This window comes from Anolis sagrei, chromosome 4 (assembly GCF_037176765.1).
Source record: "Anolis sagrei isolate rAnoSag1 chromosome 4, rAnoSag1.mat, whole genome shotgun sequence".
NCBI lineage: Eukaryota > Metazoa > Chordata > Lepidosauria > Squamata > Dactyloidae > Anolis > Anolis sagrei.
The window spans coordinates 11,277,678-11,297,645 of NC_090024.1; the positions used below are offsets into that span (position 1 = coordinate 11,277,678).

At 39.9% G+C, this 19,968-nt stretch overlaps 1 protein-coding gene across 2 annotated transcripts in view; it reads left to right on the forward strand.

Annotated features, from left to right (window-relative positions):
* Positions 1-19,968, forward strand: part of TRAPPC9 (trafficking protein particle complex subunit 9) — a 334,050-nt gene that overhangs the window by 222,364 nt on the left and 91,718 nt on the right. The gene's annotated exons all lie outside the window — the stretch shown is intronic.

Genomic DNA, 19,968 nt, shown 5'->3' on the forward strand with positions numbered 1-19,968 from the left:
TTTGGTTCCTAGAGGGCATCAGGGGCATTTTTGGGGAAAATGCAACATTCTTTTTCACTTGTGATGGTGGTCCGGGTAATTGTGAAGAAAATGCCCTCTAGGTAATTGTTGGACACTTTGGATCAAAACTCTTGATCCTGAGGAAATGTGTGGACTACAAAAACAGCCTCAGGAAGCCACATGCAGCAGACTGCACTTTGCCTGTGCTTGTTCTAGAGGATCACACTCTACAACCTTGTGCATTTAAGTAATCAGATCTAATTTGCCAAATAGTCACTGTTGAATGTTTTTATGTTGAATGTTTTTATATTGTGTAAATGCTATTTTAGATTGTAAGTCACTCGGAGCACCTTGGTGGAGAGCGACTAATTAAGAAATGAAATGAAGTGAAGTGAAGTGAAGTGAAGCTGTATCTAGAATGCTGTCCAAGTCCCAGCTAGATCTTTCATGCAAGTGGAGCATGGAACAAGACTTCAGATGATGCTTGTTATAGGAGAGCAGAGTGTATGATCCCATATGGTTTTGCCATTCAAAAGTGACTGTATCATCTTTTGTTATTAACATTCCCCACACAAAGCAAGGCATCGAATCATAGACTCAAAGACTTGGAAGAGACCTCATGGGCTATCCAGTACAACCCCCTGCCAAGAAGCAGGAATATTGCATTCAAATCATCCCTGACAGATGGCCATCCAGCCTCTGTTTAAAAGCTTCCAAAGAAGGAGCCCCCACCACACTCCGGGGCAGAGAGTTCCAATGCTGAATAGCTCTCACAGTCAGGAAGTTCTTCCTCATGTTCAGATGGAAACTCCTTTCTTGTAGTTTGAAGCCATTGTTCTGCGTCCTAGTCTCCAGAGAAGCAGAAAACAAGCTTGCTCCCTCCTCCCTGTGACTTCCTCTCACATATTTATACATGGCTATCATATCTCCTCTCAGCCTTCTCTTCTTCAGGCTAAACACGCCCAGCTCCTTAAGCCGCTCCTCATAGAGTTTGTTCTCCAGACCCTTGATCATTTTAGTCGCATGCATTTCAGAAATAATATATTTACATTGTTTGCGAGATATTTAATAAACAATACTCCTTTAGGTCCTCTATGGGAGAAATCCAAGACATAAGATAAGATTCACCTTACAGAGCTGTGGGTTTGCTCTAGTTTTTCTGAATAGTGCAGTTTTTAAAAGTCACATGCAGAGGTCATTCACATTAATGAATATCTGATTCTTTTTAATTGATTGAATAATGCATGCTCTTGTCATTTAGCCACTAAGATTCCTCTCTAGGAAATGCAATTTTGACCTGGGGGAATATCAGCTTTCTTTCTCTATACTGAATCTAGCACCTTTATTAGCATATGGTGATATTTGATATTGTGGAATGTAATGACCCTTGGGAATTACCTCTTGAAACAACGTGCTAATTTTCAGTATTTTAATTTTGGTTTTTTTAAAAAACTATTTGTGTCTATCTGAAAATATACCTTATGAATTTGTCAGTGTGCTCCTTCAGTGATTTTGATATACTCAATTTCCAAAAATGAGCTGAAGTGTTCATTTGTTTCACCTTTATAAACAGTATTGCATATTTCTTCTCATTTTACAAATGCATGCAAATGTGACACTGTGGTAGCTGGTCTTGAGTTTTTATTCTTAGCTAGAGCATCACAACCAGGTTTTACTTTGTGTTTTGGATTGCTTTATATTAGTTATAACTCTTTTATTATCCATGAATTTTTTTTTCTCTATTTGACTATCAGTGATTAAATGTCACAGGGTTCTTTGATCATATGTAATTATGGGCAGTAGCTCTCATCTCAAATCAGACTTTTTTTCAAATAGCAATTTGTGTTTTTGCTCTACTCGAAAATCCTTGTAGTCATTTTGCCTCAAAAGCTGATTTGTCGCTTTCTTTCAAATGGATGTGTATGTACAGCCCGTGCATCTTATGATATGTACACAATACAAAATAATTGCTAATGAGCTACTTGAACTAGTTTTCTACCCATTAGTGAAATTATTCATTTGCCCTACTATTGCTTTTACATATTCCTTCTAAAATGTGTTCTCTTCAGCTTCATGAACTCTCCGTGAACTTTTTTCCAGACTGAATTTCTGTTCTTGCTCATACTGTTAACATCTTTTACTCATTAGTGTCTAGATCTAGGGAGGTAATGCTACCCCTCTATTCCGCTTTGGTTAGACCACACCTGGAATATTGTGTCCAATTCTGGGCACCACAATTCAAGAGAGATATTGACAAGCTGGAATGTGTCCAGAGGAGGGCGACTAAAATGATCAAGGGTCTGGAGAACAAGCCCTATGAGGAGTGGCTTAAGGAGCTGGGCATGTTTAGCCTGAAGAAGAGAAGGCTGAGAGGAGATATGATAGCCATGTATAAATATGTGAGAGGAAGCCACAGGGAGGAGGGAGCAAGCTTGTTTTCTGCTTCCTTGGAGACTAGGACGCGGAACAATGGCTTCAAACTACAAGAGAGGAGATTCCATCTGAACACGAGGAAGAACTTCCTGACTGTGAGAGCCGTTCAGCAGTGGAACTCTCTGCCCCGGAGTGTGATGGAGGCTCCTTCTTTGGAAGCTTTTAAACAGAGGCTGGATGGCCATCTGTCAGGGGTGATTTGAATGCAATATTCCTTCTTCTTGGCAGAATGGGGTTGGACTGGATGGCTCATGAGGTCTCTTCCAACTCTTTGATTCTATGATTCTATGATTTTTGTATGTAGGTCTACTTATTGTTACTATGGTTGTTTATTCGGTCAGTTGCTTCTGACTCTTCATGACCTCATGGACCAGCCTATGCTAGAGCTCCCTGTTGGTCATTGGAACTCCCAGCTCCTTGAAGGTCAAGTAAGATACTTCAAGGATATCATCCATCCATCTTTGGCAATTGGGTGGTATTGGGCTTTTATTTAAAACCAAGCAAGTGCTTTGGTTCTGAATCAGTGTCTGATGTTGGTAAAACGGCAAGATGATGTTCATTAAAAGGCCCAAATTACCTGTCCAAACGCATCTCCCCCATGAACCATCGCAGAGATTACGATCCTCCTGGGAGGCTCTAAGAAGAAGAGACTCTGGGAGAACCACATTCCCAAAGGTCTCATCCACCAGAATCTCTAGCCTTCCCTGATCTTGCCCTTGATCAGCCCCTCTTCCTTTTTCCTTCCATTTTCCCCAGCATCATTGTCTTCTCCAAACTTTCCTGTCTTCTCATGTGGCTGAAGGACTTTATCTTTGCCTCTAATATCCTTCCCTCCAGTGAGCAATCGAACATTATTTCCTGGAGTATGGACTGGTTTGATCTTCTTGTGGTCCAAGGCACTCTCAGAACTTTCCTCCAACACTATCGTTCAAAAGCGTCTATCTTTCTTCGCTCAGCCTTCCTTCTGGTACAGCTCTCACATTGATAGGTTACTACAGGGAATACCATTGCTTTAACTATGCGGATCTTGGTTGCCAGTCTGATGTCTTTACTTTTCACTATTTTTTTGAGATTGGCCACTGCTCTCCTCCCAAGAAATAAATGTCTTCTGATTTCATGGCTGCAGTCTGCGTCATTTGCTGGAGATCGTTACTATTACTAGCCGTAATTATTATCATTACTTACTATTCTGAATTTAAAACAGGAAATAACAATAAAGATATTAAGTCCAAACCCTGCAACAACAGAGAGCCAACTCGCTGTCAAGACCTTTGCTACTGTTTAATCTGAAGTTGTCTGTCTTTTCTGCAGTAGTTATGTCTTCAGAACTCTGCAAACAGTCTGATGCCAGTTGTGTATATACTGTAATAATGGTTTGCAGAGGCAGTCCTGTGGATCTCAATATGATTTCCCATCTCTTGAGAGGTTTTTAAAATAACTCCTGCAACTTTCGTTTTCAGTCTAGAGTCAGAATGGTTCAATGCAGTACGTGGGGAAGCACATTTGAAATCCAAAGAGCATAAACACCATTATAAACCATCCTTTAAGGGGACTATGTTACCATTGTGCTAAGTCAAGAATCAATATTAGCCTTATGCCAATCCAGCCCTAATTGCACAAAAGTCTTAGATGAAGCAAATGGTAAATTATGCTTTATAGTATTGATCCTTTAATAAAAATTATTGCCTCTAAGTGCTGACAGTGTTTTTGAAACTACTGTGAAACACTCTCTTTGCAAAAGATCTGCTGTCCAAAACATCTTTCCCTGAAAATCACTATGATTATACATATTGAGACTAAAAGATAACTAAGAAACATTTCTTCTGAGTGCTCACTGTAGCCAAGAAGAAAGGGTCATATTATTAAGCAATGTGTGCCCAATTGTTTTCATTGCCCTCGTGTGGTGAGAGGCATTAGAGGAGGGTGGCACTGAGCCGGACCAACGTGGATCTGCCCAGATCTGATTTTTCCCTTAATGGAGTCAATATTATCCAGGACAATATCTCTGCAAAATATATATTTGATGCTATTTCATTGTGTGTCTAATGGTGATTTCATGTCTCATTTACTGTCTGCAGCATGATGAGTAGATATAGCCACAGATAGGAAAGAGTTTGGACACCTTAATTCATATGATAACAGCAGTGAAATCAGGACTGGCTCAAAGCACTTCCCTTTGAGTTTTAGCTCCAACTCTGTGGTTCAGACCTCAGACTGATCAGTTAAAGTTTAGAGACTATATGCCTTTTCCTTCCATCTGCACATGACTGCATAATCATGTCATGCCTTACCGTATGATACCTTGAACATTCTCATCTATAACTATTATTTATTTACCTTATTTATACCCTGCCTATCTCTACGCCAGGGGGGACTCAAGGCAGTCTGAGGATTAGATTCCTCCACTAACAAGGCATGAAACCTCTCATTACTTTTAAAATTCCCCCACCAACAGGATCTAAAAACTGTCTCATTACTTCTAAGACCTTTTAGGTTATTGTTACATGAACTGTTGCATGCGGTAATTTGCTGCAATGGAGGTATGCAAAGTGGAAAATACACCTTGACAAATGGTTTCAAGGAAATCTTTTTTTGTGGAAAATATATTGCTGGAGCACAGGGAGGTTTTGTGGTGACTATATACATCTACAGAGACTTATGGTGAAACGGATTTGGTTTTCTAATATTTTCTCATGCGTTTTTCATATACTGTGTATAGCAATGTTTGTACAAAATATTAAAAATGGCTTCATCTTTGGCAATTGGGTTGTATTGGGCTTTTATTTAAAACCAAGCAAGTGCTTTGGTTCTGAATCAGTGTCTGATGTTGGTAAAAGGGCAAGATGATGTTGGTAAAAGGCCCAAATTACCTGTCCAAACGCATCTCCCCCATGAACCATCCTCCAGGGAGGCCCTGCTTTCCGTCCCACCATTGTCACAGGCGCATTTGGTGGGGACAGGAGACAGAGCCTTCTCGGTGATTGCTCCCTGGTTATGGAACACCCTTTCTGGTGAGATCAGGTTGGCCCCCTCCCTCCTGTCCTTTAGAAGGATTGTAAAAACTTGGCTGTGGGACCAAGCTTTTGGGACAGGGCAATAAAGCAGCAATAGGAAAGATGACCAGGCTAGTTAGATTTGATGCGGATGACTAGGACGGTTTTAAATGGTGTATTTTAATATTTTGATAAATGTTTTTAATGTTTATGTATTTGTATATGAATTTGTGTCCCAGCATAGGATGTTTGCCGTATATATGCTGTGCTCTGCCCTGAGTCCCCTTCGGGGTAAGAAGAGCGGAATATAAATGTTTTAAGTAAATAAATAATAATAAATGAAAGCAAACACATTGAAATTTAACCCAGTCAAAACAGAGGTACCTCTGGCCAGAAATCCTAACAAGTAATATGAATTCAGTTTAAAAATGGAGGAAAGGATGTGAAGAAGGGGGGATATGGAAGCAATTTTAAGACTAACTAATTTCAATTTTTCCATGAAATGCAACATTTTATCCTGAAAGGTAATGACATGGTTTCTTCCTTGAAGAGTATTGTGGTTAGGGCTACACTTTACTTAGAGGTACATACAGACATCACATGCAACTCCTAGAATGATTCCATCAGTGTTGCCTCCGGAAAATCCTGCAAATCTCTTGGGAAGACAAGCGGACAAACACCAGCGTGCTGGAAGAAGCAAAGACCACCAGCATCGAAGCAATGGTCCTCCGCCATCAACTCCGCTGGACCGGCCACGTTATCCGGATGTCCGACCACCGTTTCCCAAAGCAGTTGCTCTACTTCGAACTCAAGAATGGAAAACGGAATGTTGGTGGGCAGGAAAAGAGATTTAAAGATGGTCTCAAAGCCAAACTTATAAACTGTGGCATAGACACTGAGAACTGGGAAGCCCTGGCCCTTGAGCGCTCAAGTTGGAGGTCAGCTGTGACTAGCAGTGCTGTAGAATTTGAAGAGGCACGAATGGAAGGCGAAAGAGAGAAACGTGCCAAGAGGAAGGCACATCAAGCCAACCCTGACCGGGACCACCTTCCTCCTGGAAACCAATGCCCTCACTGTGGGAGAAGATGCAGATCAAGAATAGAGCTCCACAGTCACCTATGGATCCACCACCAGTACACTGATCTTAGAAGACAAGTTTTACTTAGGGATCGCCTAAGTAATGCTTAGAAGTGTACATTTTGGCTGTAGTTCTGAATTCAGATCTCTACTTGGATACTGAGAGTTTTTTAGTGGCCAAGAGACAACTTCTTCAGTTAAGTTAATGCACCAGATATGCCTAGCCTTGAAAACCAGAATCCTACAAAGAAGCTATCTACCATGTGAATTACTATAGCATTCCTACTGACCCCATTCTTCACATCTCTCCATTTCCTCCATTATCAGTTTCCAATTAATGCCCAATTCATGTTGTTGGACGCTGCTTTAACTGCCATGACTTAGTGCTGTGGAATCCTGGGAGACCTAGTAATGGTGAGGCATCAACACTCTTTGGCCAAGAAGGATAAACATCTTGTAAAACCACAATTGCCATGGTTCCATAGAATTGAGCCGTGGCAATTGAAGTGGCGTGGACAGTATAAATTCATCTATAGAGTTAATTGAGCAGTAATATTTGCAGACAAAAGAAACATTATCCACTGTAGTATATCATCTGCTGCTTCTTCCTGTAGAGCTAAATATCTGACGGCAAAACCTAAAGAAGAGGGAGGTCTTAAAATAAATATTATATGCAACCAAATAATTATGGATGATTCTCCATCCAGCCACATTTTGGCTGCACTCATTCATTACTGAGGCATTGCTGAGGCAATCTAATCCTTTCCCATAAATGGTCTCTGATTCTGTGCATAATTTTTTTTCAGTTGTTAAAATAAAGTTGATTGTTTAATTTAAAACTTACATAAGGGGGTGGGCGGCTGGTGGAGTTGTGAGTTTTGAGTTGGGTCTGATGTTCAAACAGCGTCTCAACTTGATTCATGGCTGGGCTAATCCTGATTCATAAGAAACATATGACAATATTAGAGATACCTTTTCAGGACCAGATGAAAAAGGAATATCAGTTCTTCAAAGTAATAAGTGGATCACTAAACCTTCCCTGTCATATTTATCTGCTTATTCTCTATTAAAACATTTATCCAGTTTATTACTTTGTGATGGGAAAGAGAACGAATCCATATTTGGTTCAGGAATCCAAAAACTGCAGGAAAACTACATTGGAACCAAATATTATTCTTGATAGTTTAAAGTGTGGGAGCTCATTAAATTGTGTTTTTCTTACTTCTGTTTACCTAGGGGATTTCTTTACAGGGCGGATGGAAACATTTAAGATTGTTTTCATGCTGAATATTCATAAGGGAACTCATCCAAAGACTTGCCTTTCAAGGTGAACATGAGCTATGAAGTCCTCTTAAAAGAGGTTTGGAGGATGTAAGCTTTAAAATTCTCTCAGATTAAATGTGTTTTTTTCTCAGTGCCGATAAAACAAGGATTGGGGATCTGTGTTTTAGACCATAGAGCATAGAATAACTTTATTGCCATTCTACATTGTACAATGAAATTAAAAGCTTTCCTCAGGACACATCACAAAAACAACGCACCCATCCCTCCACACCCCAACCATCACCTCATAGCCCTCAATGCCACGTTAATGGAAAACCATGGAGTCCAATATAGTTTCCTTCTTCACTTACTTAAAACCCAGGAGAAAGTGGGCTAAAATAACCCGCTTCCTCCTGGATTTGAGTTCCCACCCCTTCCACAATCCTGGGCTTTTCCCCGGCAGGTGGATAGATGCCATCTTGGGTCATCCTTTGTTTGACCCAGGATGGTATCCATCCACCCACCTGTATTATCTCCTTTCTATTCCTATCTATTTCCTGCCTATTTCTCTTCTTCTTTCTTGTGTCAATGTAATCGTACATTAACAACAACAACAACAACAATACTTTATTTATATACCACTCTATCTCCCCGAGGGGGACTCAGGGCGGTTTCCAAGCAACATCACCAAAACATACAGAGTAAACAGAATAACAAAATTAACAAAACAACATAAGCATAAAATTATCACAATTAAACATATAAATTAAAAATAATCCTGCCTGTTCAGAGCAATTAAAAGGCCGGGCTGAGGCTAGTACAAACGCACAATATGAGGGGACCAGGAATCAAGTACAGTGCTATAACAGGCTAACAGCAATATCAGGTACGGGTCTGTGGCTGCTCATTTCCAGGGCCTATTAGAGGGGTGACCTGGGTAACAGGTAGGAAGTATAAGGCCATATTCAACAATGTTTGGGGCTAGGCTAGCACTGGTCATTCCCAAAGGCTTGTTGAAACCACCAGGTTTTCAATCTCTTACTAAAGGAGGGGAGGGATGGGGCCTGTCTTATTTCACTTGGAAGGGTATTCTGGAGGCGGGGGGCTACCACTGAGAAAGCCCTCTCTCTCGTCCTCACTAACCATACTTGTGACGGTGGAGGGAGCAAAAGGAGGGCCTCCCCGAAAGATCTTAGAGTTTGCACCGGTTCATAGAACGAGATTCGATCGCGAAGATAGGCAGAACCCGAACCGTTTAGGACTTTATAGGTCATAACCTGTACCTTGAACATTTATCTGTTTCAGCAACTGATTATCTTATGATTTGTAAAATGCCCAGCATATTAGTGGTAATTAGGTATGGTTCTAAATGGTTCTAAAGTACTTACAAAACTAGGAGGTGCTGGTGTTTTGCTTCTACAAAATTTCATTATTATTTTGTTATTGGTGATTTTTATGACAGAACCAATTAGGAACGCCAATTTATAATGAAATTTGAAAGTTTTGTTAGAGTTCTGAAATTTTCACCATCAGAACTTTAGCAACACTGTAGAAGCAAAGCACCAGCACCCCCTAGTTTTGTAAATACTTTAGAACCATTTCGAACCATGGATTGCCCATGCCTAGTGGTAATATGTAAATAATATTGAGTTGATTATTATATTCCCATCACATAACATGAAGTGTCTGGTGATCTTTAAATCACTTTTACTGGCTCTGGTTTGTCTGTTTGCAACTTAACTTGCTGTCTGCTGTTGGCCTCACCATTGGAATACCGAAGTAAGAAAGACAAATTTGTCTAGTCATGTTATCTTTCATAACACTTCCTCCCTTTATAGAACAGTGGGAATTGAAACTGCAGACGGCTGCCTTTCATCTCTTTTTCTATTAGACTTTTCTGACATCTTTTTAGTCTTCTAGATTTGTTCTAATAAGTACTCCTGAAGTGCTTGCAGACTGGACAGAGGCTGTGCATAAGACTGATGGTGCCATTTCAAATAGAACTGTAGTAGCTTGCCTTTACCAAATTCATGCTATTATTTCCTCTGCATGAAAACATTTTTGGATATTTGTTTGTTTATATTTTTTGTTGTGGCTGAGTTTGTATGACTGCATATTGCTTTACAAGGGGGCTCACATCTAGATGGAGAAAGGAAACGAGTTGTCAGAGGTCTCTCAGACAACAAGGTCATTCTCCACGTTGCTTGCATCATCATTAATAATTAATTACATTATTTTAAACTGACAATGAAAGTAGAGCTCTAGCATTAGAATCCGAATATGGCGATTTCCCAACAACCAAATAGCCTGGACTATATTTTTGTCTCCAGGCCTGGTGCATTTTGAACTTGATTAGGTAAAGTGTGTATCTTTCAGCTATGTGACCTGAGTGAACAAGTTTGGACACCTTAATCTGTCTCACCTGCATAGACGATCTGACCTTATGGGATGCTGGGGTGAAATCTTGAAATGCGGAAAAAACTATATTTAGCTAAATGTCACACCAACAGAAGTAACAATGTCATTACTGAATGTCGAAATAGACTCTCCACTTTCTTCAGGTTACTGCACCAGCAGCTTGGAACGCTCGAGCCCTGCTCAGTTTCTGTCATCCACAATGATGCTTGAAATTGGCAAATTGTTTGGGAGCAGCCAGTTTTTCTGTAATTTTCAATTGCTTTGTTCTGTGGGATAAGGCTGAGTGCAGACATTTCTTCTTGCCAATACACAACTGCGGGGTGAGAAACACCCAAAGCAAAATGCATTTTTTCCTGGTTGGCATCCCAGGTTGTTGCCTCCCCACGACAGGATGACAAAGCCAGACTCATGAAAAATGTTATTTGTTAATGTACACTCAGGTTTCTGTCTGTTCAGTTAAATGTCTTTTGCCTTTAGTCCTTTCAGTCATTTGCTAATGGGAGAAGTCATCAAGCATATTCAGCTTTTGTTTGTTTGCAGCAATAGAGATGTGCAGTTAAGGACAGAAGGGGCCAGATGCACATTATTTCTTTGAACCGTTATCAAGCAGGCTTGATAACATCCATAAAGTGATATTACATTGACAAATGAAGGTGCCTGGCCTCTCATCTGAAAGATTTGAAAGCCTTATCTCAAAATGGAAGTGCATGTGCCGGATTGAGATCTGCCAGTGTTATTTAAAATATCAGGATGGGTTTAACAGAGTATATGGCAAGTGTATTTCTGTTAAGGTATTCTTTATATATTTGTAACTGGTACTGACTGGGCCAGCTGCGCCCGTACCTTGAGACACCAGACTTGGCCATGGTAATCCACGCCTTAGTCACATCCCGTTTGGACTACTGTAGCGCTCTCTGCTTGGAGCTACCTTTGAGGATAGTTCGGAAGCTGCAATTAGTGCAGAGATTGGTGGCTAGATTGCTAACTGGAGCGCTGTATTGTGAGAGGACAACTACCATGCTGCAGCAACTCCACGGGCTGCCGGTCTGCTTCTAGGCTAAATACAAAGTGCTGGTCGTAACCTATAAAGCTCTAAATGGTTTGGGTCCAGGCTATTTGTCTAATCGCATCTCCCTATATAGACCATCCAGTGCACTGTGGTCAATGGAAGAGGCCCTCCTCTCGGTCCCACCTCCGTCCCAAGCTTGTTTGGTGGGAACGAGAGAGGGAGCCTCACTCCCCGTCTATGGAACTCCCTTCCTAAAGAAGTAAAATGCCCCCACCCTCCTCTCCTTTAAGAAACTTCTAAAAACGTACCTATGCATTTTAGCATATGGAGAGGACTACGACACTTTAACTACTTGGAATGCTGGCTAGTCCCACTTGTACTATATGGCTGCCATGTTACATTTTGAATGAACACTAGCACTAGCCATTTTTAATGTAATTGTATTTAAATTGCTTTTAGGGTATATGTTGTAATGTTTACTTATGTTTTAGTTAACTATGTCTTATTGGATTGTTTTGTTTTATTTTTCATCACAATGCTTAATTCTTCCTCATAAGCTTATTGTTATTACTCTTGTGTTATTTTTTATTATTATTTTGATATGTTTGTACTCACCTGAGGCATTGAATGCTTGCCTTTTTGTATGTGTAAACTGCCCTGAGTCCCTTCGGGGAGAGAGGGAGGTCTAGAAATAAAGTTTTATTATTTATTATTAAGAACTTGTTTGAAATTTAGGGTTTGTTATCCAAACACAGGGGTTTGCACCTCATAATACCAGGCAATTGAATTGCAGCACCAACTCAAAGCCATAAAGTGGTATAGAAATAAAGTAAATAATAAATACACAAGGGTTGTTAGTTGTTTAGGCTCGATTTAGCTCCTGCTGTCTGTCTGCCTTGCATATAATACAGTTGTATCTTATGAATAGTATTTTGGGTTGTGGCTGGAGTGAGTGAATGGATAAAGCTTAGCAGCTCCTGACAGCTGTTGTATGGAATTTCTTTTGAGCCTACTGTCTCTTTCTCTATAATCTGAAGTTATATGAATTGAACTTTAAAAGTTCTACTTCAGATGGTAACCTTCAATGTCCAAGGCAATAATATTATAAACATATAATGGCAACTATGAGCTTTTAAATATGAATGAAAAAGTTACATTAAGCACCTTCAGGTCACTAGTAATGATCTATGCAGGTGTTATATTGAGATGTAAGACAATTTGGAAACTTCAGAAAACTATCCCATCAAGAATAAATACCCCCTAATTCAGATAGTATGCAATTTTGATGGACCAATTTTAACATAATTTTCCTCCATATAAGAGGCAAGATGTGAAATTGGTGACAGTTTGGACAAGCTTCCAACTTGTTTTTGTGGTTGTTGTACCCAGTGATGTCATTTCTAGTTGAAACTGCAGAGTGGCTGAATACTGTAAATTGGGCATATGAGGCAAGAAAATGTTAAAGCTTGGTTTTAGCTCTTGCGATATTGATTTCATGTTGACACGCTAAGTAGCAGAACTTCTCATTTTGAGAATTGATCAAATGATTATGAAACTACCTCTGATTTTGTAGTATTCTTATTGTCATTGATTATCATTTAAGAAGAGTTGTTTATGCCCACCTGTGTTAAATAAAAGGCTCTTATGTGAATTGGAAGAAGAGCTTATTTATATGTTTTCCTAATAATTAACCAGGTGGTATTACTCCTTAATGGAAATAATGTAAATTGCTGGATATTAAAACAACAGGAAGGATATGTTTGTGTACAAAACCATTTTATATGTTTTAAGGCACATGGACCAAGCCATTAGGAGAGGTGAGTAATTAAAAAAAATGTTGTTGTTGATGTTGTTGTTAAATCGTGCAGTAAGTAAAACACTTCCTTGAAGTGCCCTGAAAAAGTGCTGATCCACTTTTGTTGTTTTCAGACCTTGTGTGGGGCAAGGTATTTCTGTGAAGTGCTCCCAGTTGATTACAATACTAATAGTCTTAAAATTATGCTAGCCTCAAATGTGTTACTCCTCATACAGCTAGGCATCCATTTGGTTCCTTATTTTGGTTGCCATGCCCCTCTTGTGATTCTCGAAATGGCTTTTGCAGGTCTAGTTGGTTGGACACCATGCCTACATAAAAAAAGTTTTTGTTAGTACTCCTTTATGTGTTGGTTTAGTGGGGAGTAGACCAGGGTTCCAACCATGGACAAGTGCCACTCTCTTAGGCCCCATCTATACTGACCATTTAATGTGGCCAGGCAACTAATGGCCACGAAAGTGCACAAAAGTAAGCCCTTAGTGCGCATCAGTGCTCTGTGGTTTGGGTTATCACTGGTTTCTGGATTTCCTGTGTAATCATTTGCACAGCGAATCTATTTTCTACCAGTTTGAAACTGACTTAAGTGAATGTGTCCATAGATTCAGAAGAAGGTCATGACAAATGCACTCTGAACAAATCTGTCCAAATAAACCTGTGTTAGGTTTGCCCTAGAGTTACCATAAGTCTGAAAATGGCTAGAAGACAGAGAAGAACATCAACAACAATGACAATGATTATCTTATAATTGAACTGTGGTAAAGGGGTAGAAAATGCACCTCATGCTTTCATGCTCTGCTCCTGTAGTACACGTATGTTCAGCTTTTTTGTGGTTCTCTTTCCCCAACTGGAACCCCCTTCCACAACTTGTAAATGACACTTGGGAATGTATCTTGCTTCGTGTGGAATGTATTATGAAGAAGGGTACATTCCAAAATGTTGTGGAGAAGGAGCATGGGTGTTCCCATTTGGGAGGAATTATGCTTGCTCCGAATCCTTCTCTTGCTGAATGATGATATGCAAAAGGAACATCTCCTGCACTATTTATACTCCATAATCTTCTGTCCCCAAAGAGTTATTTCTTTTCTTATCTGTATGTGTAGGAACAAGAAGAAAGGAATACATTTTGATTTTCTGCAATGTTCAAAAGACATCACTGGAAGTTTGTGTCCTAACAGTACAAGAGTAGAAAGCTGTGTCTCGTGTTTTGCAAAATTCCTCCTGATTTGTACTTGAATATTCAAGCAATTAGAAGAGAAAAGGGTTGAAATACTCAATGGCATGCTAGATTATATAAAAAGAACATTGTACTTATCTGAACCGTAACACTTAAAGTGTAACTTTCCAAGCAACAATATTGTGCACTGTAACTCTGCCATAAAAACAAAAAGAGATGATTAACATGTCAGGATAATCATTTGCTCAAATGCTGCCCAATTGTTTATTATTGGCCTTCATTATTTTCCCAAGTCATTAAGAAGCCCCAACTGTAGAGTTTTATCTTTGCCAGTCGAAAGCTAGAAACACAAGAAGAGTCAGTTATGCCTTTGGCTGTTTCTTCCCAGTTCTTGTGGCTGCTTAAAAGAAGAAGAAAAAAACACTCCTGTGATTATATGAGCCCAGCTATATTTTTAATTTTACTCTTGATTAACTCCACTTCAGTTATGTTTTTTTTGTTATCCATGGATGGATCCCCAGGAAGCTAATTGCTAGTGTAGAACTGTAGATACTGCTGAGCTAATGCATTCTGGGAGGAAAAAGTCAGAAATCCAAAGAACAGATAGCTAAGTACTGAACTTCAGAAAATGTGTCATAATGTTCATCTCTGGTGCAGCTTCATTAAAAAAAATTGAAAAAATAGCATTGACATTTCTACAAGTTATTCTCTTTCCATCCTATTTTTAATTTAACCTTGACTTAGCATCACCTAGATGCAGAGTGGGGTCATTATGCCCAAATGTACTGCAATTGTCAAATCATGAAGGAAGATATAGAAATGTCACAATTTCCATAAAAATCAAAACACAAGAATAAAGAGGTTCAGTAATTGCCATGGTTATGCCCTTTCTCTCTTCCTGTCTTCACATGTTACAATCATTTTGGTGTGTGTGTGTGTGTGTGTTTGTGTTCTTAACAGAGTTCATCCATGCTGTAGAATTAGTTTGACATCACTAACTGCTATGACAGCATGCTATGGAATCCTGGGATTTGTAGTTAGGTCAGCACTCTTTGGAAGAGAGAGAACTAAACCCTTGTAACAACCAGAACTCCTGAGATCCCATAGGATTGATCCATAGCAGCTAAAGTGTTGAAACACCCAGGGGCTCTGATGAGTAGTGAAGTAGACAAAGCAAGATGCCATAGATATCTGCCTGTAATCTTGGGATTAGAGCTAGCAATCATCAGTTCTGAATTGCTGCATTTTGAAAGACTACATGGGGTGAGTTACTAGATTTTGGAAACTGTAACTGAGGCTTCATCTACACTGCCATATCATGTAGTTTCAGAATGCAAATTAACTGCATTTAACTGGATTATATGGCCAAAATGCAAGCACATTTTTTTTCCAAATGAAGCAGAGAGTCTTTGAGGACTGGGACATCCATAGGGAGACCAAGGTGTTTGTTTATAAAGCTGTTGTCCTCCCAACCCGCTATATGCCTGTGAAACGTGGACTGTCTACAGATGTCACACTCAACTCCTGGAATGGTTTCATCAGTGTTGCCTCTGGAAAATCCTGCAAATCTCTTGGGAAGGCAGGCAGACAAATGTCAGTGTGATGGAAGGAGCAAAGACCACCAGCATTGTAGCGATGGTCCTCTGCCATCAACTCTCCTGGAATGGCCATGTTATCCAAATGTCCAATCACCATTTCCCAAAGAGGTTACTATACTCCCAACTCAAGAACAGGAAATGTAATGTTGGGGTACAGGAAAAGAGATTTAAAGATGGGCTTAAAGCCAACCTTAAAAATTGTGGCATAGACACGACGACTGGGAAGCCCTGGCACTTGAGCACTCTACCTAGAGGTCAACTGTGACCAGCAGTGCTGCAGAATTCGAAGAGGCACAAATTGAGGACGAAAGGGAGAAACATGCTAAGAGGAAGGTGCATCAAGCCAACCCTGACTGGGACTGCCTTCCACCTGGAAACTTATGTCCTCACTGCAGGGGAACATGCAGATCAAGAATAGGGCTCCACAGCCATCTACGGACCCACCGCCAAGACACTACACTTGGAGGACCATCATCCTCGAGCTATGAGGGATTGCTTAAGTAAAGTAAGTAATGGCAGTATAGACCCATATAATCTATTTCAATGCAGTGTAGATGGGCTTCAGTGGACAGTAAAATGCATTCTGTTTGAAGTAGAACATTCCCCAAGAAGCAAGGTTTTCTTAGATGTGCTATGTTTCTGCCTGGTATCTCTGTTGCTTTCATTTTGATACCTTGTTCCCTTGAATAGTTGTCCTCCATATGCATGAACTTAAGGTGTACACACAGCTTTGAATATTGGCAGGAGTCTATCTTTGGCAGGCTTGTCCCAGCAATACAGAAACATACAAGAGCTATCCCTCGAGGGATTTAGTAAACGACTAACAGAATAAAATATACACACAGTAATGACGTTCTGGAATTAGCTTGGTTGCAAGAGAGATGCAGATATTACGATAGGAATTTTCATGCTAGCTACCTCATTTAAAGGGAAAGACTAAATGACGAGATCAGCGATCTGTACCCGAGGCTTATATCTGGGGAAAATAGCACAGAAGGATATGCCTAGCATCTTAAATCATGGTGGCTGTTCTGAGAGACAGCAACAGAGCTGCATGGACCTCTTCTTCTGGGAAATAACAAGATAGGAGCTGAGCAAATTGGATGTCCCATGGCTTTTCAAAGTGCAAAAGAGTAGAAGAAAGAAAAATAAAGACAAAGTTCTGCAGGGATGCTTCTTTTGACCTAGCTACAGCACAGCAGCTAACTTCTACATTGGATTGTTGTGGCCAAGGGGGATATGAGAGCTCTTTGGGTAACTAAGTTCCTTTCAAAAAGAGGGGGGAAGAGAGATGCAAGGGGGCTGTTGTGCGCTTATTTCTACTTCTCCCTTTGTTCTCCTTCCAGCTCTTCACTCTGAACCACTTCAGCCTCATCAAAATCCTCTCAAGGATTGTGATGAAGAAAAAATGCCCCCAAATGGGAAGAAAGACAGAGAGAACCTCAAAGAGGGGGGCCTGCCTGTGACTCTTTTCACTTAACAGCTAGAGAGAGACTGCAATAAAGGGACTGGACTTCAAATAAAAGTGACTGATCAACCAAACTAAAGAAAACCCTTTCCCAGCACTCAGTAGGAAAGTGGGAACAGAGGTGGAGACAATCTTGTGTCGAGAAATGACCCCCAAATGATAGATCAAAGCTCAGGAATATATTTCCTTGAAGCCAGCAGGTCATTTCTGAAGAACGTACTACAGCACATACAGATCTCTGGGATGCTGTAAGAAAAGAGCTGTGAAGGAGGCTTCACACTGCAGTGAAAAAGATGCCTTGGAAAAAGCTTCCATCTCTCAGCTTTGCAAGACATATGATTTGGCAAAGCTCTTGGGCTGACCCCTAGTTTCCTAAATAAAGGAGAGTTCAACTCGGGATTCAGCAAGGAAGGGAACCAGTGATGGGGTCCATGTGGGTCTTGGGGAATTAAGCAGGAACAAAGTATCAGGAATAACTAGGTAGTGAAGCCCTGTGTTTTTATGGTATTTCTCCAAAATAGAGAGGCACATTTCTCTAATAAATGCAAAAAAGGGTACATTCATAAAGCAATGGCAATCTCTAGTTTGATGAATGTGCATTATAAACAAAAGAAATCAGCTAGTAGGCAAGAAGGCTAGCAAAAGGAGCCCATCTGACCACAGAAGATTCCTCCATCTAAAATATAATCAACACAGGGATGTCCCTCAGTACCAGCATCAGTAAATCACTCTTCCCTCTGGAAGCTAGAGTGACACTCAAAGTGTCTGGGAGTGACTCCTTAGCTTAACATATTCATATGGTCTCACTGGTAGATGCTCCTCAAGAACATTTGAACCAAAGATACTTCACCATGATAAACAGTATGCAGTGGTGACTAATAAGATATGCTATTGCTAATGGTTTTCTTCGTCCTGTGCCCTCATGCTGCATCAACCTCAGAGAATTGTCACATATTGGCCTTCACAGCTCTGGACTTTCTCCCTGCATCTGTTAACCATACTGTGGCCCTTCCATGGAGAACAACCTGTAAGCTTCTGAAGTCATGATAACAAACACAAGCAAAACCAACATATAATGTTGGCTGTCTTCTACAGCTCAGCTTTGACATAGCTGTGATAATTGACATAATGGCCAGGTGACAAAATGCACTATCATTGGGCTCCAGAGTTAGAAACACAATTTGTGAACAATCTGTGCCTTTACACTATTGCATAATGCACAGTATAGCCAGAGTAAAGTTCTGGTAAGGAGCTATAAAGAGGTTATTGCATCCTTACATTATTTGTTATCATCTGCTGCTACTACAAACTTCTGTAATTCATGTAGGACATTAATTATTTTCAGTCTTTTTATGATCCCCATTTTACAAAAGGAAAACGAAGTCTACATAAGAAAACATGGCATTTCCCATGGCCAGATTAAATTTTCAAATACTAGTAAGTTATATTTTGAATGTGACCTATCTTTTCACATGACCTAGGTTTGTTGTGTAAGATGCTCCCTCTTACCTCAGCACTGCAATGGGACTTTAGTGACAATCAATTAAACATTTTGTGTCCTTTCTCGCTGTGTGTAATTTGCCTTGGATACTTTTATATGCAGTTGGGCATGATTATAGAAAACAACAAAGATGGTGGTGTAAGAAAGGAGCCCTTTTTTACAAGTTGTGTCCTATTTTTACTAGTTATACAGAGGCTTCTGCTCATAGGTGCCCAATTTGATTTTTCATTCTGTACAGTAGATGTTTTCCATGAAACAAGAAAACATTGATACACAGCGTCAGTTTTTAGAGGGATTTCATTGTAAAATCTCCGGATCATTTTATGATGCAGTAACCCTTCTAATATCGCTTGTTATTTTTCTTGCTTTTCTTCAGATTTATGAAGGAATGTGTGCTATTACAGTTTCCTTTTCCTGGAAGAAAAACACATTAAAATCACTTTTTACTCAGATTCTTTCTTTTGAGTCTAGATTGGATCCTGAATCATAATGTAATGATATATTCTCTTAGGAATACAGTGACAGAAAAACTTTTTAGAGCTCTCAGTTAAACAAGTTTTACATTGTTTAACACATCACAAATGTGCTTTTCACTTTTATTCAACAATGTCTTAATTGTCTGGTAATACTTCTTAAATAAATGCTACTTAACATGCTATCAAATCCAGATCTTTATGTGCATTGGATGTTAGTTTGCTTAATTTCTGGCAGCCACTGGAGTTTACTGACACATCTCACCCAAATATGTGTCTGTGCGTGATCTTCAAGCTCTTTATACTCTATTCTTAAAGAATTCCAAAAAGTTAGTTGAAGTGTGTTTTCTTCTTGCCCATGTTTTCCCTCCTGCAAAGCAGGAAAGATCTGTCTTGATCAAAAAAGTTAAAGGCATGTTCTAAGCAGGCATTGACTCCAGCAGTACAGCTCAAGGGAAGGTGAAACATCTGGTTGTCCAGGTGTACAACTTCAAAGGTCAGTAAGCAAATGGGTGCTTCACTCAGAGTGAGCACCTTTGAAGAAGGCTAGCAATTTCACAGCACTCTCACTGTCCTGGCTCTATGCTATGGAATCATGGGAAGTGTAGTTTTACAAGGCTCTTAGCCTTCTCTGCCAAAGAGTATCTCTGTAAACCAGTGGTTCTCAACCTGTGAGTCCCCAGGTGTTTTGGCCTACAACTCCCAGAAATCTTAACCATCTGTTAAGATTTCTGGGAATTAAAGGCCA